At 38.8% G+C, this 13,231-nt stretch overlaps 1 protein-coding gene across 30 annotated transcripts in view; it reads left to right on the top strand.

Moving 5' to 3' along the window:
- Hdac9 (histone deacetylase 9) overlaps positions 1-13,231 on the top strand; it is an 862,183-nt gene that overhangs the window by 242,062 nt on the left and 606,890 nt on the right. The gene's annotated exons all lie outside the window — the stretch shown is intronic.

The following is a 13,231-nucleotide window of genomic DNA, read 5'->3' as shown; positions in this document are numbered from 1 at the left end:
TTGAGAAGGGAAATTAATTATTATGATCAATTTTTATGGTTGACTGCATAGTTCCGTGGTTTGTCTGAAGTGGGGCCTGTCTTTCATTCCTATAAAATACATTAAAACTTTTTTTTTAGTAAGGAGAATTTTATTCTTTGTAAGGGAACGTCGTTGAAGAATTAGGGACTTTATATATTTTGTACCTGAGTTTTCTGGTCCAGCTTTTCTCTGAAGGGCAGTAGCTCCTTGTGGCTGGTTTGAACCTTTGGGGATTGTTTTGGACTCAGGATATGCACATTGTAAATGAACTGGATAACGATCTTCAAAAGGTTAGGCACCATATTTGCTGAGTGTATTTGAGTGGGCCTGTTAAGAAATCACTGGCATGTGCCACTACTGTCAAGAAAGACGTTTCGGCTTTAAGCTGTTACATCATTCTGAAGCTTGGAGGTGATGGGGAAGCACCCTTATGTAGAAATTAAGTTGTTGTGAATCATGTGTAAACCAATGAACCTGTTTTGACCTCAATTTCTCATCTATAAAATAAAGACATTGCTATCCTCTCTGGTGAGCTCATGGGATTTTTATAAATGAGATAAGAGAATCAATGTGAAAATGCATTCATAAATATAAAATACATCAATAATATTGTTCGGGGACCGGAGAGATGACCAGTAAAGTCCTTGTCATGCAAGCACGAGGACCTGAGTTTAGCTAACATCTGTAAATACCTCAGTCTAGGCACTGGTGCTTTTAGTTCACACACTGGGGAAGCAGACGCAGTAGACCTGGGGCTTCCTGGACAGCCAGGTTATCCAAATTAGCAATAGGGTGAAGAGTGATTGAGAACTCTAACTAGTATAAACTCCCCACTCCTACACAAATTCTCATACTCATACATTCACCTGCACAGACACATATACAGAAATAGCACTAGGGTCTTGCCGTGTTCCTCCAGTGTTCTACAGAGAATAGCTACAACAGCGGGAAGCACATTTACTTCCCTAAAGGGAAATAGAATAGCATTACATATGGACAATTCAGAGCTAGAAGTAGAAATAGAATGCTCAGAGTTTTGTGATGACAGGAAAGGAAGCTATATAATCAGTCAGATAAGCAGTAGCAGTCTACTTTGTTGGCAAAGTCGATGTTGGATAGAATGCCCTTTTATTCTGAGAACAAGGAAGAAAAGATGGGTGCGTCGCCGGGAGAATCACAGTTAGAAAGACATAATCTCTGTGCCTTCCCCTGAAGCCTTTCTGAAGATGGAAGAATTACGTCTAGGTGTGCATTCGATGCCGAGTGGAGTCTTGCTGACAGGACGGAATGAAGAGCACTTGGTGTTGACCAGCACCCAACATTTACATCTGTAGCTTGAGGATGTACCTTCTGCTTTGTTCATGGTGTGCGACTGTTGTCACCTATTAATGTACTTTGTAAAATTGAGTCTTAGGTGATGAACCAACTACGTGCTTCTAGAATTGATGTTACATTTGATGAAGTTTGATGAAGGCATATAATACTTTTTTGTATTACATAGATTTCTGTTTGATGAATATCGATTTGATCTACAGTGTTTTCTTTTGATAGGTATCAGTACAAAGGTGATCTCAGAGAATAAGCTGAAGAAGACATTTTTCCTTGAAATTTCTGGACACACATATGTGCACACACACACACATACAAATACACACACACACAAACACACACACACGAGAGAGAGAGAGAGAGAGAGAGAGAGAGAGAGAGAACAGAACTAACATCGTTCTTTTCTTTCTTTCCCCCCTCATTTAGTGAGGTAGTATATCAGTCTATAACTCAGAATAGTCTGGAACTTAATGTGTAGCCCAGACTTGCCTTGGACTTATACTTCTGCTTCTGCCTCCTGGGAACCAGGATGACTTGCACGAACAGCCATTCTTACCCCTTTAAGTTTTCTGTACCGTTTTTGTTTTCAACAGCGAGCTATGGAGGTAGTTTAAATGACCAATCGAAGTAGTTTGTTAGTCACAGTTATTTCCTCTTGACTTTGGCAGCTTGTTGTTTTTATGGAGTTATCCATTCCATGTCCATTTCTAGTGTATAGGCCTAGAGTTGTCGGCTGCAGACTCTGACAGGTGATGTCATGGCTTCCACTCTTTGAGACATGAACTCAGTGTGAGGCTCTGGGTTGCCTGTAGAACTGGCGAGTGTCAGACTCACAAAGCCCTACCTGCCTTTACCTCTGGGTGCTGGGATTAAAGGAGCAAGTCACCACTCCTGGCTTCATGAATTCTCAATAGTCTGTTCTCTTACAGCTGTCTGGCAGGACTCTGGCAGGGTTTTCTCAGAGAATCAGTCTTGGCTTAGTTGAGTTTTCTGTCTCTCTTTTCTATGTCACCCATTTCTGCCCCACTCTTCTCCATAACCTCATTTCAGCTGTGGATTACTTTTGGTCATTATTTCAGTTTCTTTTTTTTTAATTGGGTATTTTTTTATTTGCATTTTCAAATGTTATCCCATTTTTCAGTTTCAAATCCCTAACCCCCTTATCTCATCCCCCTCCCCTTCTTTTGTGAGGGTGCTCCCAGTAATTGGTCTAAGGCACCATCCAGAACTGGTGTCTTAACTGCTATTCATTCATTGTTTTATAGGCTGTGTCTTCATTCTAACTCAGATTAAAGTGCTTTTAAAATGCTAAAGAGGAGATTACTAAACTACTGATTTTGTCCACATGATTGCAGTAACCGTGTCATGTATGTGTCAGAATGCCATATCATATACTTTACATTCATACAAATGCAAAGAAATAATAGTCATTTCTAGATTTTCTTTAGATTTGCTTTTGTTTCACATATATTTACAGGTATTTTGCTTTTCTTCCCAACTGTCTCAAGATTTTACCATTTGTCTTTTTGTATGTGATTTCTATGGGGAGGGGGAGTGATTCACAAAAATCATGAGTATGATGGAATCCCTTCTAAATTTATTGACTTTGTTTTTAATAACACAATAATATGGTATATAAAACTATATTTATAAGTAGTTTTATGCTCCTTAAATAATTCATATTTTGTCATTGGGTTTTATATAAATGTAATAAGATGGTCTTGTTTGTCCTTGCTGATTTCTTGTATACTGTTTTTGGTTCAACTGGTTTTTAAAATTTTATTGAATACATAAATATTTTGGGTTGCTATGTCCTCTTCATAAACTAACCACTTTACTATTAGAAAATGCCAATTATTATCATTATCAATATTAGTCACTTCAGAATCTATTTTGTGTCACACTTTTATAGATTAGCATTAACATTTATTTCTTTTATGTTTATTTCTTTTTAACCCACTTGTGTTATTATATTTATTGTAAATATATAGATTGTAGTTTTAAGTCAAATATGCCAGTCTTAACCTTTTAGTTAGAATAGTTAGACTATTTATATTTAGTGTGTTTCTCTTAAAAGGTGAAGTTCATATTTATTTCCCAGTTTTTTGACCTACCTTGTCATTACTTTTTACTTTTGAACTTTATTTTTGATTATTTTTAAAGCAGTTTTTTTAAGATTTATTTTATTTGTATGAGCACTGTTGCTGTCTTCAGACATGCTAGAAGACGGCATCAGATCCCATTACAAATGGTTATGAGTCACTATGATGTAGTTGCTGGGAATTGAACTCAGGACCTCTGGAAAACAGTCAGTGCTCTTAACCAGCTGAGCCATCTCTCCAGCTTTAAAGGAGTTTTATTAACACATGTTAACTATATAAAATAATTTTATTGTGACATTTTCATATATGCATATAATACGTTTTAATTGTAATAACCCCCATTACCCTCTTTTATACTCTGTAGTTGATCTATCTTTATTTTCCAATGTCTTATTTGTGTTACATATTTGTGTGTATGCACATTTGTACATGCTCTCATGTGGTTTGTACATGTGTGTGCTCATACATGTGTACATGTATGTATGTAGGTGAAGGCTAGAGGACAACTTTACATGTCATTCTTCATGCATTTTCCACCTTGTTCTTTGAAGCATAGCCATTCTTTGGCCTGGAGCTCACTGGGTAGTTAACGCTGCTATGTAGAAGTTTCCAGGGATCCAACTGTCTCTAGTTCCCTATGAATATAAGCCATATCCAGCTGCCTCAGGGATCTGTATGTCCTGAAGTTCCTTGTGAATATAAGCATTTGTACCATATCCAGCTTTTTGACATAGGTTATGGGGATCAAACTCATGCTCCAGTGCTTGTATGAAAGTAAGTTCCCTCAGAATGATTATTTCTTCTAAATGATTTCCTTTGTTATGTACATTTATAGCTTGTTCTGTGTTACTTTAGGAGTTACAATATCCATCTTTAATTTACTTCTGTGCCTCTTTCAGTGACACGATCACTCATATGTTCTAACATGAGAACTTTGCCAAAACTATTCCTGGATCTTCCCCTCCCCTCTTTTTTTGCTAATGTCATACATTTTATTGTTGATTTAATTATAAATTTTATACACATTATTATGGGTTTTGATTAAGAATTCTGTTCAGATTGGCCTTTTCATTTCTTCGAATATTTCTGAACTTTTTGGTTTTTAAGTATTTTATGTATGTGGGCATTTCGCTTGCAGATATATATATCTATGCATCACGTGTATACAGTGTCTGCAGATCTCAGAAGAGAGAACCAAACTCCCTGACAGCTAGGTGTTAGCCACTATGTGCTAACCTGTACATCCTACCACTTGAGGGCTTACAGTGTATGCTCTTTGTGTGACTTGAAATGTTTTCTCAGATTGACAAAGCTCTCTGATGGAAGACCTCCATTCCCTTTCGTCCCTGTGTCATGTCTGTAGTTTCCGCTGCTGTGTCTTCAAGTCTGGTCCTCTTTCACACCCTGCTACGCCTAATAGCAGTTAGTTTTATCCCATGTATTTTCCACCTGACCCATTATCGTTTCTATCTTTAGAAATTTTCCTTGGTTCTTTTTCGTACCTTTCATTTCACTGCTTTATTTTTTTAACCAACAGGATATACTTACATCACTATTTAAATGTTTAATTTTTCCAGTTAGTTTTAGCACCTCTGTGTTAGGAGCCTGTTTTGATGTTTCTTTTTCTTTTTTTTCTTTATAAAATTTTTTTTCCTTCCTTTTCTGGAGTCATAATTTCCTGCTTCTTTCATGACTGGTAAGTTCCTAAAAAATTATATTTAGAATAATACAAGGTTAAACTCCTTATGTGCTGATGCCTAGCAGTTACTGATTTTCCTCCTCCAGTTAGTTCTGTCCCAAGCTTAGTTTTTCTACCAAGGGAAACCCTTCCATTTATTTTATTCACATCTTAGGATGGGGACCCTTTTCTCTCTCTGGTAGAACCAGTTCTGTGTGGCATCTTGGATCCCCAGGAACTGTGATGCCAGTTTTCTCCGGGATGTTTCTGCTGCCCCTGCCAATGAGCACCCTGCTGGTTGTTGCTTCGTGTTTGGGCTTTGTTTTCTGGGTCCTCCCTGAACTCCTCACCCTCCTCTGTCTCTTACTGTCATGTCATTGATTATGTGAGCCTGCCAAGAGCTGTTGGTTTCCATTTGCTGGCGAATGTTTCAGGGCATCAGATCAGAACCACGTGTCATATACCCATGACAACTGTTTGTAAGTACCCACTGTGCATTGTCTTAAAAATTTTACTTTACATGGTTTTTCTATTTTTCCATTGTTTAAAGTAGAATGAAAAACAGGTAAATGATATTGTGTAGACAGTAGAGGCATCTGACGGATAACTCGTTTTGAATTGTAAGAATAAGGTTCTATCTGCCATCTTCTTTCATGGTGTCAGGAAACTGAGTCATTTCATCCCTACCTACTCATTCTCTCATCTATTAAATATATATTACAGCTATGCTTCCTCTCATTTCCCATTTCAAGAACACTCTAAAGCACGGATGAATAAATAACTCCTTATATATTCCTCTCTCTATGATGCAGTATTTTATCATTATTTTAGGGGTAAGATGAAGAGCTTTCTTAATCTGAAATGCATATCTACTTCATTGAACTTCTGTTTCTGTTAAATAATCTAAATGTTTATACTGAAGAAGAGAGAAAGACCATATGTCTTTATATAAAGACGGCAAATATTTTTTTCTGTTGTTAATGTTTCCGTTTTGTTTGTTTCTCCATTTATTTTTAAAGCAGAGTGTCACTGTGTGACCCAGCCTACCTCTGTGCCTGATGTTTTCAACTCTGCTGAAATCTATGTTCATTTTTAAACTGCGAGGTTGTTCAGAAAGTGCTGATCACAGAAAAATAAGAGCAGGGAGCCCTGTGCTGCTCTTAGCTGTAATGTACCATACATCTCAGAAATCTATGAGAACAGAATCGAATGTTTTCCCATAACTACGCGAAGCTTTTTTTGAAGTGGCGAGTGTATTTAAACAGATTTAAATGTTATACCATAAATGTGTGCACCAAAATATTACAGTATACCTCATAATAGCTACAGTTTTTATAATTTGATGTGTCAGGTTTTGTCTTAAAAACTGCATTTAAATTCAAATAAAGTAGACTATGTTTAACTTTTTTAGAGATCTAGAAAAATATAAAAACTAAATACATTTCCCCCTTGTTTTTGTACTTTTGCTTTCTCTACATCTTTTTATTTGATTCAAGAAAAAAATGATTTTAGCATATATCTCATCTATACCATATCTCTTTTATCTTAAGGGAAAAATTTTCCTCCGTAAGTTAACATTTTTATATGCATTTATTTTTATTAAAATGACTCATAGTTTATTTTATTAAAAGTGGGGAAGCGTGTTTATCTTCACGAGCCTATTAGGAAGATAAACAGTTTAATATGCTCTAAAAATTGGTCAGAGAGACCCTATTTTTTCCCTTAACTGAGTCCTGACCAAATTCTGTGTAGATTTTCTGCATCAGAATCCCTTTGAATAGGCAGGACCTGAACAGGGTTCTGTCCTAGAGAAGGCCAGATCAGAAGGCATCTGAGCTTACTGGCAGTCCCTTTGAGGAAGAGAGGCTGTGATGGGTACTGGACTCCAGAGTGAGCAAGGCTGTCACGGACGTGTCACAGTGTTTTGTGCGTATACTGAAGAAGTTGACTGAACATGGGTCTAGCTTCTGTCTCACTGTAATGTGCCCACAAGCAACTATCATCTGCAGACACTTTGAATGGCTAATGATGGATAGAGTAGGAAAATGCCCAGTTTCACAAACATGGTGCTCAGTACTTTTGAGGATTTGCGCTTACACGTTGCTTCTAAAGTCCAGTTAGTGTTAGACTAGCACAGTAACAAGATTAGTCCACTGTCCTGTTTGGTCCTAGATGTATTTTTCTGTGCATCCCAAATGATTAGTATAAAGTTTCCAGGACCATAGGTGCCACATATTTTGAGCTTCTGTTTTGGCATAAAAAGAAAACATTAAAATTTGCAATTTGTTCAAAGTACAGATATGCTGTGGCATTTTGACAGCAACCTAAGGGCACAACTCTGGATGGGGTTTTTGGTGACTCTTACTGAGAATGCTTATTAAATCTAGTATCAAGTGTGCCGTTTAACAGTTTTGAGCAGAACTGTTTTGAACATTTGAAAATTTCTTTCACCAATGGTTGACCAGGGCAATTCGTGAGGAGTGGAGGTCGTCCATGTGGAATCTGAGGGAGGGTCAAGAGGGTTGGCAACATTATAGGCTTTGCATAACCCAGACACGGGAGAGCTGGCTCCGGGCTCTGTGTCATGTGGGACAGTGGAAGAACCTGGTTCCAGCCCTCCGCTGTCGAGTGAAGCAGCCATGGAGCGTGGGGGGGCCTATATTCTAGAGAGGTGGGCAGTAGAGTTTAATCAGACACTTAGATAATCCTCCCACCTAAGAATGGTATGCTTTTCGAAGTCAAAATTCCTTTCTTGTAGACTGTACTCATTTTGTAATTTCATTTCTTGTAGAACGCAGGTGATGTTTTGAAATGAAACACTGTGCACGCCTTTGCTGGTTTCTCTATTGTTCTCAGAAATGTCTCCCTTTCTGTATTTGGGGGGGGGGCGTTAATTCATGCAGGTCAGGCTAACTCTTCCTCCCTCTCTTGTGTTAGAGCAGTGTCTGATTCAGAGGCTGTAGACAGCAGAAGGTTAAAACACAGTACCCTCTCCTCACAGGAATTACTTGGTTAGCAGAGAGTTGCCTCATAGTTTTTTCATGCTCTGGAACTTTTCACACAGAGAGCTGAATGTGTCTTTCACAAGGTGGAGTCACCTGGGTTATTTTTCCTCTGAGGCTAAGGTTCTTGGGAGTCTTCTGTCAGCCCCTTCTTGTCCCAGTGACCATCACCTATCTCAGCCTATCTTTCCTGTTTGGTGCCTCCATTCATCCTGTTCTTCGCCCTTCACCTATGTTTTGAGGATTTTACTCCCCCTGGTGGCTCCTGGCATGAATCAGGGCTTCTTTCAGATTCTTTAAAGAGGCTCCGAGAGCAGTGTTCATGTTCCAAATGCTGCAGCAATCTCTTGAGACTCAAGGTAGATTTTTCGAAGTTTTTAGGAAGTCGTTTTCCCACTCAAAGTTTGCCAGAGGAGACTAGACTAGACCAATGCTAATTTAGTACACGCAGAAGAGACATTCTGAGCTTTTGAATACTAAATGTAATTGGTTTAATTACAAATCATTTGCTAAAAAAGTTACGTTCTCATCCATAATTAAGAAAGTTTCTTTCATCCTCCTAAAATAGCAGTAATTGTGTTATAAAAAAAAAAGGAAACCAAAATGTTTGCATTGAAAAGGGATCCATAAAATGCTCGAAATTGATAGTTTGATGTGGCAAATACATTAAACGAGATGATTTCAGAATACATTTAATTTGACAGTGCTCAGAGACAGCAGCACTCATCAGTGCCGCTTCTTTGTGGCTGCTTCGACATAAAAGAATTTTGGTCATTTAGATCTCAAAAATTGTCACTTCCTATTTTAACTTTTATAGTCATGCATTTATTTGAAGTGTCAAATCCTATCTCTCATTTTTTTCTTCTCCTTTCTACAGTTAACATGAATTAAAGAATGGATGTGAATATCTTATGAGGACCCTCTCTTTAGTTTGAAGAAAAGAAGTTTGTTCTTTCTTTGGTGGTCATGAAAATGCCTTTTAACCTAGAAATAGTACATTTGATAGACTCTTAAGAAATAGTTGTGTCTGAAATAGTTAGAATATCGCTTCCTACTAGCAATAGTTAATGGAATTATTTTCTTGCCTGTATTTGAAAGAGACCAGCTAACATTCATTGAAATCTCAGAGCAAGAGTAGGTTCAAGTTTCCCATTGTTATCTTGGAAGCCAGAGATAAGAGTTCTAGTTTTTGGTTTATTTTTTCTTTCAGTTTTGTTTGTGTTTGTGTTTGCTTTCTGAGCCCCGAGTCATCCATTTGGTTTTCCTTGCTGCTTTTTAAAGTCTCCTCAATTTTTGTCAATTGCTGCTGTTGCTTACATGTGTGCCACCCAATAGGACATGACTTGGCCTCCTCCCAGTGGCTGTGGAGGAAAGGGTGAGATGTGGAATGTCCTCAGGTCACACAGGCATACCTCCTAGAATGTTGTGGTACCTCTGTCTCTCAGGCTTTCTGCTGCTGGCCCCTGTATTTCCTGCAACACTCGCTCCTTGAAAAGCCATCCTGATAAGTCTCCATAGGCCCAAGAACTGTGGCTGATCTCTCTTAGGAACTTCCAGAGCTGCTAGCTTTTTGTAATTTGCCTTGGCTACTTTGTTATGATATCATACACTGGACTACTATGAAAGCATTCACAAGAGAGTCTTGTGACAAAACATGATAGGATCCCTCTTGGGAAAGTCAATTTTCTTTTTAACATCAAGAGTGTTAAAAACAAAACCAAACAAATGAAACCCATAGCCGTTATTCATTCTCTCTATCATACTGACTGAATGTTTTATACTGCTTCTTTATAGAGCAAACTTAGCAGAGTAACTCACCGTGTTACTGCAATGCCACCCAGGCCAGTTCCGGTTTACAGCACTGCAAAGTCTTTGCTCCACCCAACAATTGCCAGAATATGCAGCTGGGAATATTTTTTTTCTTTTTTCTTTTTTTCGGAGCTGGGGACCGAACCCAGGGCCTTGCGCTTCCTAGGCAAGCGCTCTACCACTGAGCTAAATCCCCAACCCCGCAGCTGGGAATATTTTAAAGGCACATTAAAGGGTTTCTAAATGAAGACGGTTTCCCCTCTCTTCCCAGAACGGAAAGGAAAATGAGTATTCATCCGTCACCCTTTCTGCCAGGCTGCTGAGCACTGAAATATTAAGTAAAAATACCTTGATACAATGACAGCCTGAACATGACTTTTTGAGGATGGTCTGACTTTAAGCATCCTTTCGTAGACATTCACATGAACTCACTGTAATGGAAAAGTGAAAAAATAAAAAAGTACAACCAGCTTCCCTGTGAGTTTTGCTTATTCATTCCGTTCAAAGCAACAGTTTTCAACCTTTCCAATACTGTGACCCTTTCGTGGAGTTCCTCACATTGCTATGACTCCCGACCATAAAATTACTTTTATTGTTACTTCATAACTGTGAACCACCATGTAACTATATGACATACATGTGGGATATCTGATATGTAGATCCTGTGAGGGGGAGACTGTTTGCAACCCAAAGTTTGAGGACCACTAATCTACACAAAACTGATTCATTGAAACATTTTTTAAAATTGAGAATTCACGAGGCTTTCTCAATTTTCAAAATAGGACCCTAAGTATTTGATTTTGAGACAAGCGAAGGGTTAAAAGGCCAAACGTTTTACTCTTTCTTTTCAAAATAGAATTGAGAGAGACAGTAGGATGAAAAAAGCCACAAGTGCACTTTGACCTACTTATTCTCAACTTTTTCAATGAGAATTTCCTGGGTTACTTGTTAGAACATAGCATTTCTGTGCTGTTGGATGAAAGAAAAATGATTCCTATAGTGGTTTATGGTCTGTGTGCAGAGCACTGCCCCCTGCTGTTTTGTCATACAAGGGGTGTGTGTGTGTGTGTGTGTGTGTGTGTGTGTGTGTGTGTACCTGCCCCTTGGTGGTTTATGTGTCCGTGTGCACAGTAGCTCTCCTTGTTTTTATGTCTAAAAGTACACAGCACTGCCCCTTGATTGTTTACATAATCTGTTCATAGTATTGAGTCTTGATGGTTTATGTTTTCATCTACACAACACTGTCCTCTGTTGGATTGTGTGTCCATGTGCACAGCATTGCCCCCTTTCTAGCCCATGGTCCTTTGCACGATATTGTTCCTGCCCCTTGTTGGCTTGCATATCTATGTGTGCAGTGCGGCTGTTGCTGGTGGTTTATGTGTCCATGGGCACAGCATTTCCCCTTGCTGGTTTATGTTTCCTTGTGCACAGCATATCTTTTGTCCATGGAGCTAATATGGACCCTTGTTCATTTATGTGTCCACGGGCACAGCACTGCTCCTTGTTAGTTGTTGTGTCCATGCACACAGTAGTGATCCTGGCTCGCTTATATGTTCATGAGCACAGCACTGCCCCTTGCTGGTTTATGATTCCTTGTGCACAGCACTGTGCTTTCTTGATTTATGTGTTCGTGTGCACAGCACTGCCCCTCGCTGGTTTATGTCTCCATGTGCCTAATACTGACCCTTGCTGGTTTCTGCATACAAGCACACAGTATCACTCCTTTCTGGCTCACGGTCTTTGTGCACAATATTGTCCCTGCCTCTTACTGATTTATGTGTCCATGTGCACAGTAATGCCCTTGATGGGTTTTATGTCCATGTGAACCGTACAGACCCTTGCTAATTTATATGTCCATATGTACTTGTTGGCTCCGTGGTCTATTTAAATAGAACTGCCTGTGTCCCTTGATTTTTTTCTGGTCTATGTGCACAATCCTGCCCCTACCTCTTGCTGGTTTATGTGCCCATGTGTGCTTCATCTTGCTGGTTTGTTTGTCCATGCACACAGTCCTGCCTTCGCTGCCTCATGGCATTGGTGCACAATATTGTTACTGAGCCTTGTTTAATTATGTGTCTGTGTACCCAGTATTGATTTTCTGGTTGATGTGCACAGCGCTGCCTTTGCTGGCTCCTAGTCTCTGTGCACAGAGCTATCCCTGACCCTCACTGCCTTTGTTCTCTATTGCAGTGATCGATAATTAGCATCACCTATGAGTTGTTAACTCTTTCTTGTTTCCACTATTTTAAAATATGTTCTTAAAATAGTGGCTTACTTACGTTTTCTGCTGTATGGACACTGCCAGTTGTATAGCTGGAACTCAATAAATGTTTAATTATTAAGCCTTGAATTAGGTGACAGAGTCTATGCATTAGCAATTTTATGTTTACAGCATCAACACTTTCTATGTGATTTCCTGGTAATTCCTAATATTGTCTAAAGGAATTATATCTGTAACCAAATTGTTGACTCAAAAGTATTTCGTTTGTACAAGCAGGGATATCATGATGTGGAGGATCAAAAGTAGACTATTTGGCATAGAACTGGTATCTATCTATCTATCTATCTATCTATCTATCTATCTATCTATCTATCATCTATCTATCTATCTATCTATCTATCTATCTATCTATCTATCTATCTATTTACAATTGTATGTGCGTTTTTTTTCCTGTATGAGTGTCTGCATGAGAGTGTCAGATCCTGGAGTTACAGGCAGCTATGACCTGCCATGTGAGTGCTGGTAATTAAACACAGGTCCTCTGGAAGAGACAGCCAGTAACCACTGAGTCATCGCTCCATCCCCATAAAAGAAACTGTTTTTTAAAGATCATTTTCTCTCTAATAAGTCAGCCATTCATTATTACGCTGTGTACCGCTCCCCTGGTCTTCTCTGAGATACCAGAGAACCATCCTGTGTGTAAGGAGGAGTCTTAGAATGCAAATAAAATGCTTCCTTCATGGCAGGCTCTGCGATTGTTACTTTGAGCAGAACGTATAGTGCATACGCAGGGTAACGCTCATTCAGTGGATTTCCAGAAGCATCTCCCCCACCCCTGCTATTATATTACTACTCTGCACTTTGCTTTTATGGCAAATTGGATTCATAAATGTCTGCAATTATAAAACATATCTTTAATTCTGTGACTTCAGGGTGATTTCTGCCTTGTCTTTTCATTTCATTGAATTTTATATCAAGTTAAAGCTGACATGGGGAAAAGCAGGCTTGGGGAAAGCGCAATTCTGCATAATTGGATTCTATGGAGGATTTGAATCTAGGAAGCAGTTGT

Source organism: Rattus norvegicus, chromosome 6 (genome assembly GCF_036323735.1).
Source record: "Rattus norvegicus strain BN/NHsdMcwi chromosome 6, GRCr8, whole genome shotgun sequence".
Lineage (NCBI taxonomy): Eukaryota > Metazoa > Chordata > Mammalia > Rodentia > Muridae > Rattus > Rattus norvegicus.
Note: the sequence above shows the minus strand (reverse complement) of the source record. Positions and strands in the feature narration are given on the sequence as shown.